Source organism: Lactuca virosa, chromosome 5 (genome assembly GCF_052849685.1).
Source record: "Lactuca virosa cultivar CGN04683 chromosome 5, Lactuca_virosa_CGN04683_v6, whole genome shotgun sequence".
Lineage (NCBI taxonomy): Eukaryota > Viridiplantae > Streptophyta > Magnoliopsida > Asterales > Asteraceae > Lactuca > Lactuca virosa.
In genome coordinates this window covers 374,625,875-374,640,401 of record NC_136430.1, presented here as the reverse complement: position 1 = coordinate 374,640,401, position 14,527 = coordinate 374,625,875, and positions in this window count along the sequence as shown.

Below are 14,527 nucleotides of genomic sequence, written 5' to 3'. Positions count from 1 at the left end.
AATAAAGACGAGTCTTGAAAGCTCCGTCTTCTCAAAACCTGGTCATCGGTACCTGTCTACTGGTGACCTGAGAATACAAGTTATTTTGAAAGCGTAGATCAGCATTAAAGCTGGTGAGTTCATAAGTATTTTAGTGTCATTGTTTGTATAAGTTTGAAGAATGTGCTTGTAAATGTTTGATGTAAAAGTTTGTAAGTATTTGATGTAAATGTTTGTAAACTTCCTAGAAAATCCTATATTTTCTACTAAAGCAGTCTTCTACCAAGACCCAACTGTTCTTTATGTTTGTTCTTTTGTAAAAGTGTGTATTTTCCCAAAGTAGGACTATCATTAACAAAATATAGTTTTCATTACCGTTTATGTGAGAAGATCACAATGTGAATGAAATGGGCAAAATAAGTTGTATTGTAGTTTTATCTAAGTAACTACCAATGTACTAACTACCTTAAACCTGTTAGTTTAATTAAGGTAAAATGTGATATGATTGTAACCATACTTGATCGACTAGTATAACACGAAGTTCGAGACGTCGAAATGATATGACATTCGTCACCCGTAGACCTGCAGGTCCCACTGTAGCTAGCAGCAAGGTGTAGGAGGGTCAGTCCCGTATAGATCTATACACAAATTCACGCTCTCCATCCAGGAGACTCTGGGTACAAAACGTGACGCAGCAGTATATTGCCGAACCATGAAGTAGTATCTCACATTATTGTTATAGTATTCTTGTATTTGTATAGTAAGTTCTAGTGTAGTGCATGTTCTCTCTGTCTAGTATGTAGTATGTTCTCTAGTGTATAGTGTGTAGTATGTATTATTTCTCGTTATAGTATGCTCTATCTGTTTCTCTTTATAGTATGTTTGAACTGACTCATGTATGAACTGACTCTTGTATGTTTCATTGTTCTAGTAATAGTATTAGTGACTTCCTAAACTATACCTATTATAGTTTACTGACAATGTTGTTTGTATAAATGAACATGTTTGTATACCTTTGCTACCCAAAGGTATTGAACCAATAGAAGGACTTTTATGTCTATATACATACACACAATATATAACTAAGGTTCAAACGACCTTCGGACAAATAACCGATACCCTAAGTCCACAACCAAACAAGGAACAGGAAATAAGGCGAGTTATCAGTCCTAAGTCCTTTCAATCCTACTTATATAACTATATCTATATAGGCATGATTTTGACAAAGTATAAGTTTAAAAGAGTTTAATAGAAAGTATTTAACATGTAAAAGAGTTTATAAAACGATTTGAAGCAGTTTGTTTGATAACACAGTTTGAAATGTAAGAAATCTATCTGTTTGATAGTTATTAATCACATGTGATTGATATAACAACTATAATAGTTCTACTCGTATTCCCCCCCCCCCCATAAAAGCATTTAAAATCATTTAAAAGATAAGTTAAGGCGTATGAACTCACCTGTAGTGAGTGATACGAATGAAAGATCGGATTGTAGGATGCTAAGTGTCAAGTGAAGACTCGAGCACAACGGATCCTAATAAGCATATAATGACACATATATGTATATAATTAGATTTTATACAACTAATCATGTAAGGAAAACACACTAGGACTTAGGAAACACTTAGATTGAAGTGTTAGAAGTACAAAGGGTTGCATCTAAGGGGTGTATGGCCACACAATGGTGTTTACGGCCAAGTGTTCACGGCCTTATGTGTTTACGGCCATAGGGTTTACGACCCTATGAGTTTACGGCCGTAAACTCATGAAGTCTTGTGCCAAAGAGTGATTTAAAGTCCTTTTAAGCATCAAGGAAGTGTTCTAGGTTCAATGCTTTGTTAAAGGGAGTTTATGGCCAACAAATGCACCTTTAACAAGGGTTTACGGCCAAGGGAGATGCTCTTGGCCGTAAACTCCTATTGTTCTTGGGAAATGGATGTTTTCAAGGTGCAAATCAAGGGTTTCTACTAGATAACAAGTATAGGGAAGAGGTACTTACGATATTGAAGCTAAAAGAGTTGATTTCGGCCCAAAACACTAGTGTGTGTTCTTGGTGTTCTTGGTGATCTTGAAGATCAAACCCAAAAGATGAAGTTAATGGATGAAATCAAAGGGTGATACTAGTTAATGAGATGTATCAACTAATCAAAGGATGAAACACTTACATTTTTGAAGATAAAAACGAAGATCCTTATGATACTTGAGAGAGAAATCGAGTTCTTGAGGTTGAAATGGTGAATAATGAGGAAGAAATGGAAGAACATCATGTATAAGGCATGAGTTTATGGCCACCTTGAGTTTATGGTCGTAAACGCATGGTGACGTGGCCGTAAACTCCACATGATGAAGTTTAAGGCTTGATTAGTACACAAAGGACTCAAGCAGATACTTCCTAACACCCGATCCTTGAATGTACTATGCTTAGAACACTCAAACAGACTCTAAACAGTGCTAAAAGATAGCAGAAATAAGTCTGACTTTGATTGATTTGAAATGTTGTACACGATAGAAATTTCGGGTTGTCACATTTATGTTCGATCCGGTATTTGAAACTTCTCTGGAGTTGGTTGCACTAAAGAATTTGAGGAAAAGTGTTTGATGGTTAAGCCCATGTCATGATTTTGCCTTTATTAGACCTTTTATTAGAGATATTGTCTTATTGAAGTGTCTTAATGGATAAAGTTGGAAACTTTATTCATTAAGGAATTGAGAATGAGTAGATCTGGGTTTTTGAGCCTTTGGTTGTGAGTTAAAAGCAGCTTAACTCGATTACACTAATCTGACTGTTCACCACGGCGTGGCACTAGGCCGCCACGGCGTGGCGAGTAGGAACCAATCGACTGTTTTGTCATCTTATGCCCACGGCGTGGCCAAGGAAGGCCACAACATGGAGGATTTGCTAATGGCTTGTTGACTTCTTTGACTTGGGGCTTGATCGGGTTTAAACCTGTGGGTCACGGCGTGGTCAAGGTCGGCCACGACGTGGATGTCAACTTAGTTTGACTTTGACTTTGACTTAAGTTGACTTTTGGCCAACCATTAGCTTTGGAAGGTAGATTAAGGGTTTACCTTGTATGACTATCTAGGTGTGGAGTAACACTTGTATTGTTGGAAGTGAGAGCAGCAACAGTTGATTATCGTCTGAGAGGTGAGTTTCTTCACTGTACTTGTGGGTCGAAGGCACCAATGCTGACCCATTGGATTATGTTTATAGGATGATAGTTGCCTTTATGACTCTTGTTGATATGCCTGTATGTGCTTGTTGTCTTTGTGACTTTTGCTGATATGACTATATGCTTGGCTGTAGGGGTGAAATAGACCCAATACCGATTGAAAGATACCGAAAGGGGTGAAATAGACCCATTACCGGTTGAAAGATACCGAGGGGGGTGAAACAAACCCAACATCGGTTGAAAGATACCGAAGGGGCTGAAATAGACCTAATATCAGTTGAAAGATACCGAAGGGGGTGAAATATACCCATTTTTGTTTCAAGTTGTTATGTATGTTTAGTATGGGTATCTTGAGGAACTCACTAAGCTTTCTGCTTACGATTTATGTTTGAAATATTTTCAGGTATTACTGGTTTCAAAAGAAAGGGCACATCTTGATCGCATTGCATCCCCTGAAGATTTATTCCACATTGACTATTTATGATTCTTCTCCGATGTTTTGAGAATACTTTTATTATGACCGTCTTTTGGGATAATGAATGAATGGTTTTGACTTATTTAAAATGAAATTTTTACTCGGTATTTTTGGGATGTTACAACTTAAGACGACATTTTGTCAACGGTTGGCGTCGAGTACAAGCCTTGATGCTATGGTGCGCCATGACGAAGCCAAGACGAACTTTTTAAAACCTTGATAATATTTGGTTCCCACTTGACGTGGCATGCTAAATGGTGTTGCCGACCTGGAATTATGACAACTTTTGTATACATTTACCATTATTATTATTATTTTAGATAATTTCCTTTTTTTTACATAATATAGCACTTAACTTTTTTATACATAATTTACTAGTACACCTTTTTGCAAACATTATACCAATATCTTACAAATTATTAAAAAAGTTAATAAATAACTTTTCTTGGTTTTGAATGTACTTTTACATATTTTTAGATACCAATAATCTTACATATTTATAAATAAATATATTCATACGTATAAAAATATATTTAAAATACATATTTATACAAAAAAATATATTTTTCATTGAAAAAAATACATGCCTATTTTTCGTTATGCATTTTTAAATGAAAAAAATACATGCCTATTTTTCTTTATATATATTTCTTTACCAAACTAAATTGTCTGAAAGGAAAAATTACATGATTTTGATGAATTGATGGAAATACACCGCCGTGTGTTTTTCCTTCACAAAAACACACACAATTGGGTTTTTGCTTGTTAAAAAATCACAATTTTGCTACAATTTTTTTTTGTTTCAACTCCAATTTAAGTCTAGTCTTTTTCCAATGCTTTTGGATGAACGTTTTGAAAAGAGGTTTCCATCATTTACATGTGCATTCATGTAGGACGGATTTGGCTTTTGGATGAACGTTTTGAAAAGAGGTTCCCGAAATTGGCTAATGGTTAATGATGACATTCTAGAGCGTGTCATCTACGTATGAGGACTAACTATCCCACATGTGGTATATTAAGATAACAAAATAGAACCTAATATTTTAATGAGCAATAAGATGTATATATGCTTAGTGCTATACTGTAACATTCATAAAAAAAATCAAGCCAAATTTAAATTTTTTAAAACATTTAAAAACCAATAGTTATTACAAATTTGTTTTCAAAATAGTTCCATATCAGAGTATCCCAGAAACATAGTCATAAAATATGAGGAGCTGTACGATCACGCATTTGCCTTCCCGCGATCATCTGAGTACCTGAAACCAAAATTGAAACTATAAGCCCGAAGCTTAGTGAGTTCCCCCAAAATACCGGTACATAACAAACAATACACATAATAACAACATGTAATGGGTCCACAGCTCCGCAGACTGGATTACCCCTTGGGCCCACAGTGTGAGTCTGGCTTGCCTTCCGGGCCCACAGCTCACAACTGGCTTGCCTCCGAGCCCACAACATAAGTCTGGTTTGCTTTCGAGCCCACAGCTTATGACTGGCTTGCCCCCTGCAGTCCTACGACCGAAACATATCTGACTTGCCCTCAGTACGAGTCTGGCATACCACTTGGTCCTCAGCTCGTATCTGGTATGCTAATGAGTCCTCAGTATGAGTCTGGTATGCCTTCCCGACCCTCAGCTCATATCTGGCATACTCCAGGGTTTGTTGGTCACTGCACGAGACAATGCAACCTCAACCCTACCCACACAACATGTCTACATATACAGCTAATTACACATACGGATAATCAAACAGTAAAACAGGTAGTCCTACAGATCTACCTAACTGGCATAGCAAACTAGCATGCATAATCATCTCATACTCAACACGTAATCAACTAGTGGGATATCAAAGCCAATGGGCCGGCCTTGGTGCCTTAGACCCCTTAGTATAGTGAGGATAACTCACCCCTCAACTGACGAATCGAAGCGATAAACTTAAACTCTCGAACCACGGCCACGAACTCCACCACCTATATTTACCATAAGACCATTTCCATAAATTTCCAAATTACCAAAATACCCCAGAGGTCAAACTGGTCAGCCCTTGGTCGAAGTCAAAGTCAACAGTCCATGTTGACCAAACTCGTCGAGTGCAGCTAGCAACTCGTCGAGTTCCTTAAGGGTTCAGAAGGTCATAAAACCATCACTGACTCGCCGAGTTTACCACCAACTCGTCGAGTCTATGCGTAATATGAAGTCGAGGAAACCCTAACTGGCTCGTCAAGTCACCCTACTGACTCGCCGAGTCCATGCAGAAACCTTCAAGGCCAATCTTCATCGGACTCGCCGAGTCGACCATGCAACTCGTCGAGTCCCTTCAGTCCTTTCTCCATACATATGCTTTTTAAGCCATTCCAAGGCTCCAGAATGTAGATCTAAGCTCCTAAGGAATACTTCTTACGTAAAGTTTCAAACATTACGTACATGTAAGGTGATAATGACCCAAATCAAGCTAAAGAAGAGATTCTAGGCAAAGGGAATGCACTATCATGCTAAAGGCTGTAACTTTATGATTATAAGGACCAAGATGAGCCTAGATCTGAAGTTGCAACTTCAGATCTTGGTTCATCACCCGAAATGAAACACCAATATGCTAAAATGGCCCCAAAACTCAAATATAGAAGGATCTAGCTAGAAGGAGATCAAGGTAACGACTTGATACCTTCAAATGATGCTAAACTGAGGTCGACTTCAGATCCCCAACTGTTCCTTGCTTTAAGCTTTTTGACCTTCAAGCCTCTCTCACCAAGATCCACCTTCCAAGCTTAAACACACAAGTATGGAGAGAAAACGACGATTTAGGGTTTCTGGACTCACAAGGGCTGTAAGGGGAGGCTAAGGGGGCAAAGGATCCTTTAAATAGGGTGCAAAAAACCCCGGGGATTAGGGTTTCTCATTCCAGCTCCAACTCGCCGAGTCCGTCCTCCGAATCGCCGAGTTGGTCACCTAAAACCCGCGACCAGAACCGTGCCTACTCGACGAGTCGGGGCATCCAACTCGTCGAGTCGACTTTTAGAATTGGAAATATAAGACTGAAAATTTATACCTGAGAGTCGGGGTGTTACAATTCTCCCCCACTTGAACTAGACTTCGTCCTCGAAGTCTGCTGCGGTGAACAACTCTGGATAATGCTCCCGCATCTCAGCCTCCGGCTCCCACGTCCACTCGGATCCCCTCGAGTGCTCCCATTGTACCTTTACCAAAGGTACTTCCTTGTTCTGTAGAACCTTCACTTTCTTTTCCAGAACTGCTACCGGCCTCTCGACATAATTCAGGTGCTCATCGACCTGAATATCGCCTAATGACACCACCGCCTCCTCATCCAGAACACACTTCCGTAGCTGTGAAACGTGGAAAGTACTGTGGATCTGATTAAGCTCCTCCGGTAACTCGAGTCTATATGCTACCTTGCCAACCCTGACAATGATCCTGAACGGCCCAATGTATCGGGGACCCAATTTCCCCTCAAGCGGATCACACCCGTCCAGGGTGAGACCTTCAGGAGTACCATGTCACCGACCTGAAACTCCAACTCCGGTGTCGGTCGGCGTAGCTCTTCTGCCGACTCTGTGCGGTCTGCAGCCGATGTCTAATCTGCTGAATCATATTGGTAGTCTGCAGGACTACCTCGATCCGACCCATCACCCTGTGACCCACCTCACCCCAACAGACTGGGGTGCGGCATCTCCGCCCATACAACAGCTCATAGGGTGGAACACCAATGCTGGGGTGAAAGTTGTTGTTGTAGGAGAACTCTACAAGGGGTAGGTAGGAGTCCCAACTCCCACCGAAGTCAATAACACAGGCTCTCAACATATCCTCTAGAGTCAGTATAGTCCGCTCACTCTAGCCGTGTGCTCCGTTCCTCGTGGAACTTCTGCCAAAATCGGGAGGTAAACCGAACATCACGGTCTGAGACGATAGAGACTGGAACCCAATGGCGAGCGACAATCTCGCGTATATACACATCGACCAACTTCTCGGCCGATGAGCTCTCCCGAATGGGTAGGAAGTGAGGACTCTTGGTCATTCGATCCACGATGACCCAAATAGCGTCGAACCCCTTCGCCGTTCTCGGTAGTTTGGTGATGAAGTCCATCGTGATCTGTTCCCATTTCCACATGGGAATCTCCAGAGGCTGCAACTTGCCATGCGGCCTCTGGTGCTCGGCCTTGACCATCCTACAGGTCAAGCACCTCTCGACATACCAAGTGATTTCTCGCTTCATGCACGGCCAGCAGTAACTCAATCGCAAGTCCCGGTACATCTTGGTGACCCCCGGGTGAATAGAGAAGCGAGACTTATGAGCCTCCTCCAATATAGTCTGTCTGACTCCTCCAGACATCGGAACCCATACCCGACCGCAACGGGTCAATAATCCCGGCTGTCCTGCACAAACCGGGTGTTCTCACCCCTAATCCTCTCTAGCTTCCAATTTTCCTGACGCATACCCTCTGTCTGGGCTTCCCTGATCAAGCCCACCAGTGGAGAATCCACTGAAATCCTCATACATGTCGCTGGAGTAGATGATCCACCTGACTTGCGGCTCAGAGCGTCCGCAAACACATTCGCTTTACCCGAGTGGTAAAGGATCTCACAGTCGTAGTCCTTGACTACATCTAGCCATCTGCGCTGTCTCATTTTCAGGTTCAGCCGATCCATGATGTGTCTCAGGCTCTTGTGGTCCGTGTAGATGGTACAGCGGACCCCATAGAGGTAATGTCTCCAAATCTTGAGAGCGAATACCACCGCTCCCAACTCCAGATCATGAGTAGGGTATCTCGTCTCATGCGACTTCAGCTGCCGCGATGCGTAGGCTATCACCCGTCCTCTCAGCATAAGGACCGCTCCCAGTCCAGTGATGGATGCATCACAGAACACCACAAAATCCTCAACTCCCTCCAGAAGAGTCAAGACTGGAGCCTCGCATAGTCGCTGTCTAAGAGTCTCAAACGCCCTCTGCTGCTCGGGGCCCCACCGGAAATCCGCCCCCTTCCTCGTCAGACGAGTGAGAGGTACTGCAATCTTGGAGAAATCCTATATGAATCTCCGGTAGTACCCCGCCAATCCCAAAAAACTCCTGATGTCTGAGGGAGATTTTGTAACCTACCACTACATAACCGCCTCGATTTTGGCCGGATCGACCAAAATCCCCTCTTGGTTAACGTGGTGTCCCAGGAACTGGACCTCTCGTAACCAAAACTCGCATTTCGAGAACTTGGCATAGAGCCGTTCTCGCCTCAGGACTCCCAATAACTCCCGCAGATGCTCCTCATGCTGCTCTTGGGTCTTGGAATACACCAAGATATCGTCGATGAATACTATGACCGAGCGATCGAGCATCGGTCTGCAGACCCGATTCATCAGGTCCATAAACACTACTGGCGCGTTGGTGAACCCAAACGGCATCACCACGAACTCGTAATGTCCATAACGAGTTCGAAACGCGGTCTTCTCCACGTCCTCTTCTCTGACCCTGACCTAATGATACCCAGACCTCAAGTCTATCTTGGAAAAACCAAGATGCACCCTGCAACTTATCAAATAAATCATCTATCCTCGGGAGCGGATAACGGTTCTTCACCGTCAACTTGTTCAACTCCCGGTAGTCGATGTACATCCGGTGTGAACCATCCTTCTTCCTGACGAAGAGTATCGGCGCTCCCCACGGGGGAACTGCTCGGACGAATGAACTGCTTCCCCAGCAGTTCCTGCAGCTGTGATGACAGCTCCTGCATCTCTGGTGGTGCCAACCGGTACGACGCCTTGGAGATAGGGGCCGCACCTGGCACTAGATCAATCCTAAACTCGACTTGCCTCTCCGGATGCACTCCGGGCAACTCCTCCAGAAACACATCAGCAAACTCCCTGACCACCGGGACCTTTGAAACCGAAACCTGATCTCTGGCCCGCGTATCTACCACGTACGTTAGGTAATCAGCACACCCGTGCTGAATGTACTGCCTAGCCCTGGCAGCTGAACAGAACCCTGATCCCAGTCTGGTACCCTCGCCATAGACAATCAGTTCTCCCCCACTTGGGGTTCGAACCACCACTCGCTGGCCCTCGCAATCGATCATAGCCCCAAAGCGACTAAGCCAGTCTATACCCACAATCACACATACATCCCCCATGGGAATCAGAATCAGGTCTATCAGAAAAGATACTCTGAAAATCTCCAATACGCAACCCCGATAGACCGAAGAAGCGGAAACCATGTGTTCGTTGGCGATGGAGACTCGCAACGGACAATCTAACTCTCCCACTGGCAACCTGAACTCCCTACTGAAAGTCTGAGAAACAAACGACCGACTCGCCCCCGAGTCAAATAATACCAAAGCAGGTAAGGATTTTACTAAAAACGTACCTAATCACAGGTACAAAAATATAAGCAATAAACAGATATAATCAGTAAGATAAGGGATAGAAACATACCAGCAACCACATCCGGTGCTGCTCTGGCCTCCTCGGCTGTAAGCTGGAAGGCGCGTCCCTGGGCCCTCGGGGGCGCTGCTCGACCCTGATCCTCGTCAGTGATCCTCAGTGTAGCTGGTGCGGGGGCCTGCGCCGGCTTAGTGACGAGCAACGGGCAGTTGGCCTTCACATGGCCAATCTGCTCAAAGTGGTAACATAACCTCACACTCGGGACTGGGGCGGGCTAGCGACAATCCTTCACATAATGCCCCTCCTTGCCACACTTGTGGCACCCGCTACCTGATTGACAAACTCCAGAATGACCATTTCCGCACTTTCCACAAGTGCGGCCATGCTGACCTCCGGTCCTAGTATCATCGGTCTTGGACCGCTCCGGCGCAGGCTGTGACTGCGCCGGGGCCCGCCTCTGCTCTCGTAACTGTAACTCGATCTCCAGCTCACGCCGCCTGGCGGCTTCCTATAAATCCAGCAAAGTGTCACATCGCTGGGTAGCAACAAACTGTCGGATATCAGTCTTGAGCATGCTCAGATAATGTGTCATCTAAGCCTACTCGGAAGCAAACTCCGGGCAAAACATCGCCCTCTTCGTGAACATACGAGTGATCACGGTCTCACCCTCCTGCCTCAACTCCAAAAATTCCTGAGCTAGACGCTCCCGCTCAACCCGTGGAATATAGCGAGCGCGGAACATATCCCTGAACTGCTCCCAAGTAACAGCAGCTCTCTGATCATCCGAATAAGACCCCGTTATCAGTCTCCACCAGTCCTTTGCCCCGGACCTCAGCAGGTTCAGGGCACATCTGACCTTCTGGTCAGTAGGACATGATCACGTGAAGAAACAACCCTCCACGCCAGACAGCCACATCATGGCTCTGATTGGATCCTGAGTACCATCAAATGTCGGGGGCTTCGTGTTATCGAAGTCCCGGTACTGAAAAGCTCTGCCAGCTCTTCCCCCTGCCGCTGTTACAGCCACTGTAGCTGCTGCGGCAGCCGTCTCAGCTAGGGCTGCATATCTGTCGTCAAAATACTCCATCATAGCAGTGTTAATAGACCGAAACATCTCCAGCATCTGACCCCGGACAATCCCGACCACCTCCTCGCGGATGATCTCCCTGACATGATCCTCTCTCAACGCTAGCCCACCCTGGCCGATAACCTTGGGCTCTGTCGGAGCACCCTGATCATCCTGCCCTGATCCCGATCCGGATCCAGTCACAAAACGTCTCGTAACCACCATACTGAAAATATACCAGGAAGATATCAGATAATCCGCATAAATAACAGGGAACCAACTCCCAACTAAACCCTAGGGATTGTGACTTCCTTGCTATGCGTATGGGTTCTGTGCTTTCAGTAGTACGGGCCCATACTACCTTGCACACCTACCCATGTTTGTCTCAAGTATCATCACAACACCCTAACAATATACATATGCATGGTGATCGCTCAATCCTCTCCCCTATAGGGAAGCTAACTGTCTCATAACTGGTCTACTGACCTCGCACGTCTCAACCATCCATGAAACTTCCACCAACCCTGCAGCACTAGTGTATGCTAGTCATACATAACGCTGGTCCCTATAGACTTTCGAATACTTGATCCTACCCTAAGCCCTTCATCAAACAAGAACAGGAAATAAGGCCAAACCAAACATTCTCAGGCTATAAGATCTTAATTATGTACGACCGTGATGCATACACTAAGCAACTACAGTAATGATGTCAATTTCATATAGTGAAAACCCTAGGCTACCAGACATCATACAATCAGACAATTCTATTAAGCAATTCTTGAAGATCCCTAGCCTAGCACTAGCATGTTGTACTAACATATCACATAATCAAACAACAGCATGGCATTTTGGGGTTTACTTACTGGTTCCGGCTGATCGTACACTCTGCATCCTCCTTTAGTATTATGAAAATCATTTAAAAATAAATTTGAAAATCCTTTCCTTGATTTGAGACTGGATTCACACGAGTGTTCCTCCAATTCACTCAAATCAAAGCTCTGATACCAACTTGTAACAGTCATAAAAAAAATCAAGCCAAATTTAAACTTTTTAAAACATTTAAAAACCAATAGTTATTACAAATTTGTTTTCAAAATAGTTCCATATCAGAGTATCCCAGAAACATAGTCATAAAATGTGAGGAGCTGTACGATCGCGCCTTTGCCTTCCCGCGATCATCTGAGGTACCTGAAAACAAAATTGAAACTATAAGCCCGAAGCTTAGTGAGTTCCCCCAAAATACCGGTACATAACAAACAATACACATAATAACAACATGTAATGGGTCCACAGCTCTGCAGACTGGATTACCCCTTGGGCCCACAGTGTGAGTCTGGCTTGCCTTCCGGGCCCACAACTCACAACTGGCTTGCCTCCGAGCCCACAACATAAGTCTGGTTTGCTTTCGAGCCCACATCTTATGACTGGCTTGCCCCCTGCAGTCCTACGACCGAAACATCTCTGACTTGCCCTCAGTACGAGTCTGGCATATCACTTGGTCCTCAGCTCGTATCTGGTATGCTAATGAGTCCTCAGTATGAGTCTGGTATGCCTTCCAGGCCCTCAGCTCATATCTGGCATACTCCAGGGTTTGTTGGTCACTACACGAGACAATGCAACCTCAACCCTACCCACACAACATGTCTACATATACAGCTAATTACACATACGGATAATCATACAGTAAAACAGGTAGTCCTACAGATCTACCTAACTGGCATAACAAACTAGCATGCATAATCATCTCATACTCAACACGTAATCAACTAGTGGGATATCAAAGCCAATGGGCCGGCCTTGGTGCCTTAGACCCATTAGTATAGTGAGGCTAACTCACCCCTCAACTGACGAATCGAAGCGATAAACTCAAACTCTCGAACCACGGCCACGAACTCCACCACCTATATTTACCATAAGACCATTTCCATAAATTTCCAAATTACCAAAATACCCCAGAGGTCAAACTGGTCAGCCCTTGGTCGAAGTCAAAGTCAACAGTCCATGTTGACCCAACTCGTCGAGTGCAACTAGCAACTCATCGAATTCCTTAAGGGTTCAGAAGGTTATAAAACCCTCACTGACTCGCCGAGTTTACCACCAACTCGTCGAGTCTATGCGTAATCTGAAGTCGAGGAAACCCTAACTGTCTCATCGAGTCACCTTACTGACTCGCCGAGTCCATGTAGAAACCTTCAAGGCCAATCTTCATCGGACTCGCCGAGTCGACCATGCAACTCGTCGTGTCCCGTCAGTCCTTTCTCCATACAGATGCTTTTGAAGCCATTCCAAGGCTCTAGAATGTAGATCTAAGCTCCTAAGGCATACTTCTTACGTAAAGTTGCAAACTTTACGTATATGCAAGGTGATAATGACCCAAATCAAGCTAAAGAAGAGATTCTAGGCAAGGGAAATGCACTATCATGCTAAAGGTTGTAACTTTATGATTATAAGGACCAAAATGAGCCTAGATCTGAAGTTGCAACTTCAGATCTTGGTTCATCACCCGAAATGAAACACCAATATGCTAAAATGACCCCAAAACTCAAATATAGAAGGATTTAGCTAGAAGGAGATCAAGGTAACGACTTGATACCTTCAAATGATGCTAAACTGAGGTAGACTTCAGATCCCCAACTGTTCCTTGCTCAAGGCTTCTTGATCTTCAAGCCTCTCTCACCAAGATCCACCTTCCAAGCTTAAACACACAAGTATTGAGAGAAAACGACGATTTAGGGTTTTTGGACTCACAAGGGTTGTAAGGGGAGGCTAAGGGGGCAAAGGATCCTTTAAATAGGGTGCAAAAACCCCGGGGATTAGGGTTTCTCATTCCAGCTCCAACTCGCCGAGTCCGTCCTCCGAATCGCCGAGTTGGTCACTTAAAACCCGCGACCAGAACCGTGCCTACTCGACGAGTCGGGGCATCCAAATCGTCGAGTCGACTTTTAGAATTGGAAATATAAGACTGAAAATTTATACCTGAGAGTCGGGGCGTTACATATACTATGGGGGGCTCATTTGGCAATAAGTGTACGAAGTTTACTATATATTGAGCCTATCTTACTATTTTTGATGTATATCAAGAGTAAATAAAGTTGTGAAGGCTAGTAGATTTGATGAGACTTTTAAGAGGATGTATATTGTAATGACACTTTTACATATGTGATAGAATTAGTTGTGGACACTTCCTCAAATGTTTAGGCATTCCGGTATGGAGATGATTCTAGGCGTAGAATCTGACGTGAAATGGCTAATTCATGCGTGAACAACATCTTATTTTTTCGTAGTTGACTTGTTGATTGGGTGGCTTCACGAGTCTTCACAGACGTTTCTCCCTTGTTCTTCTTCTCTATTCTTCTCTGTATCTCCTATCTCTATGCATGAACACCGCCCCTTGGGCTGTAATAGTGTTGGTTGAGGAGAGTTATGATAAGGTGGTTATGTCTTCA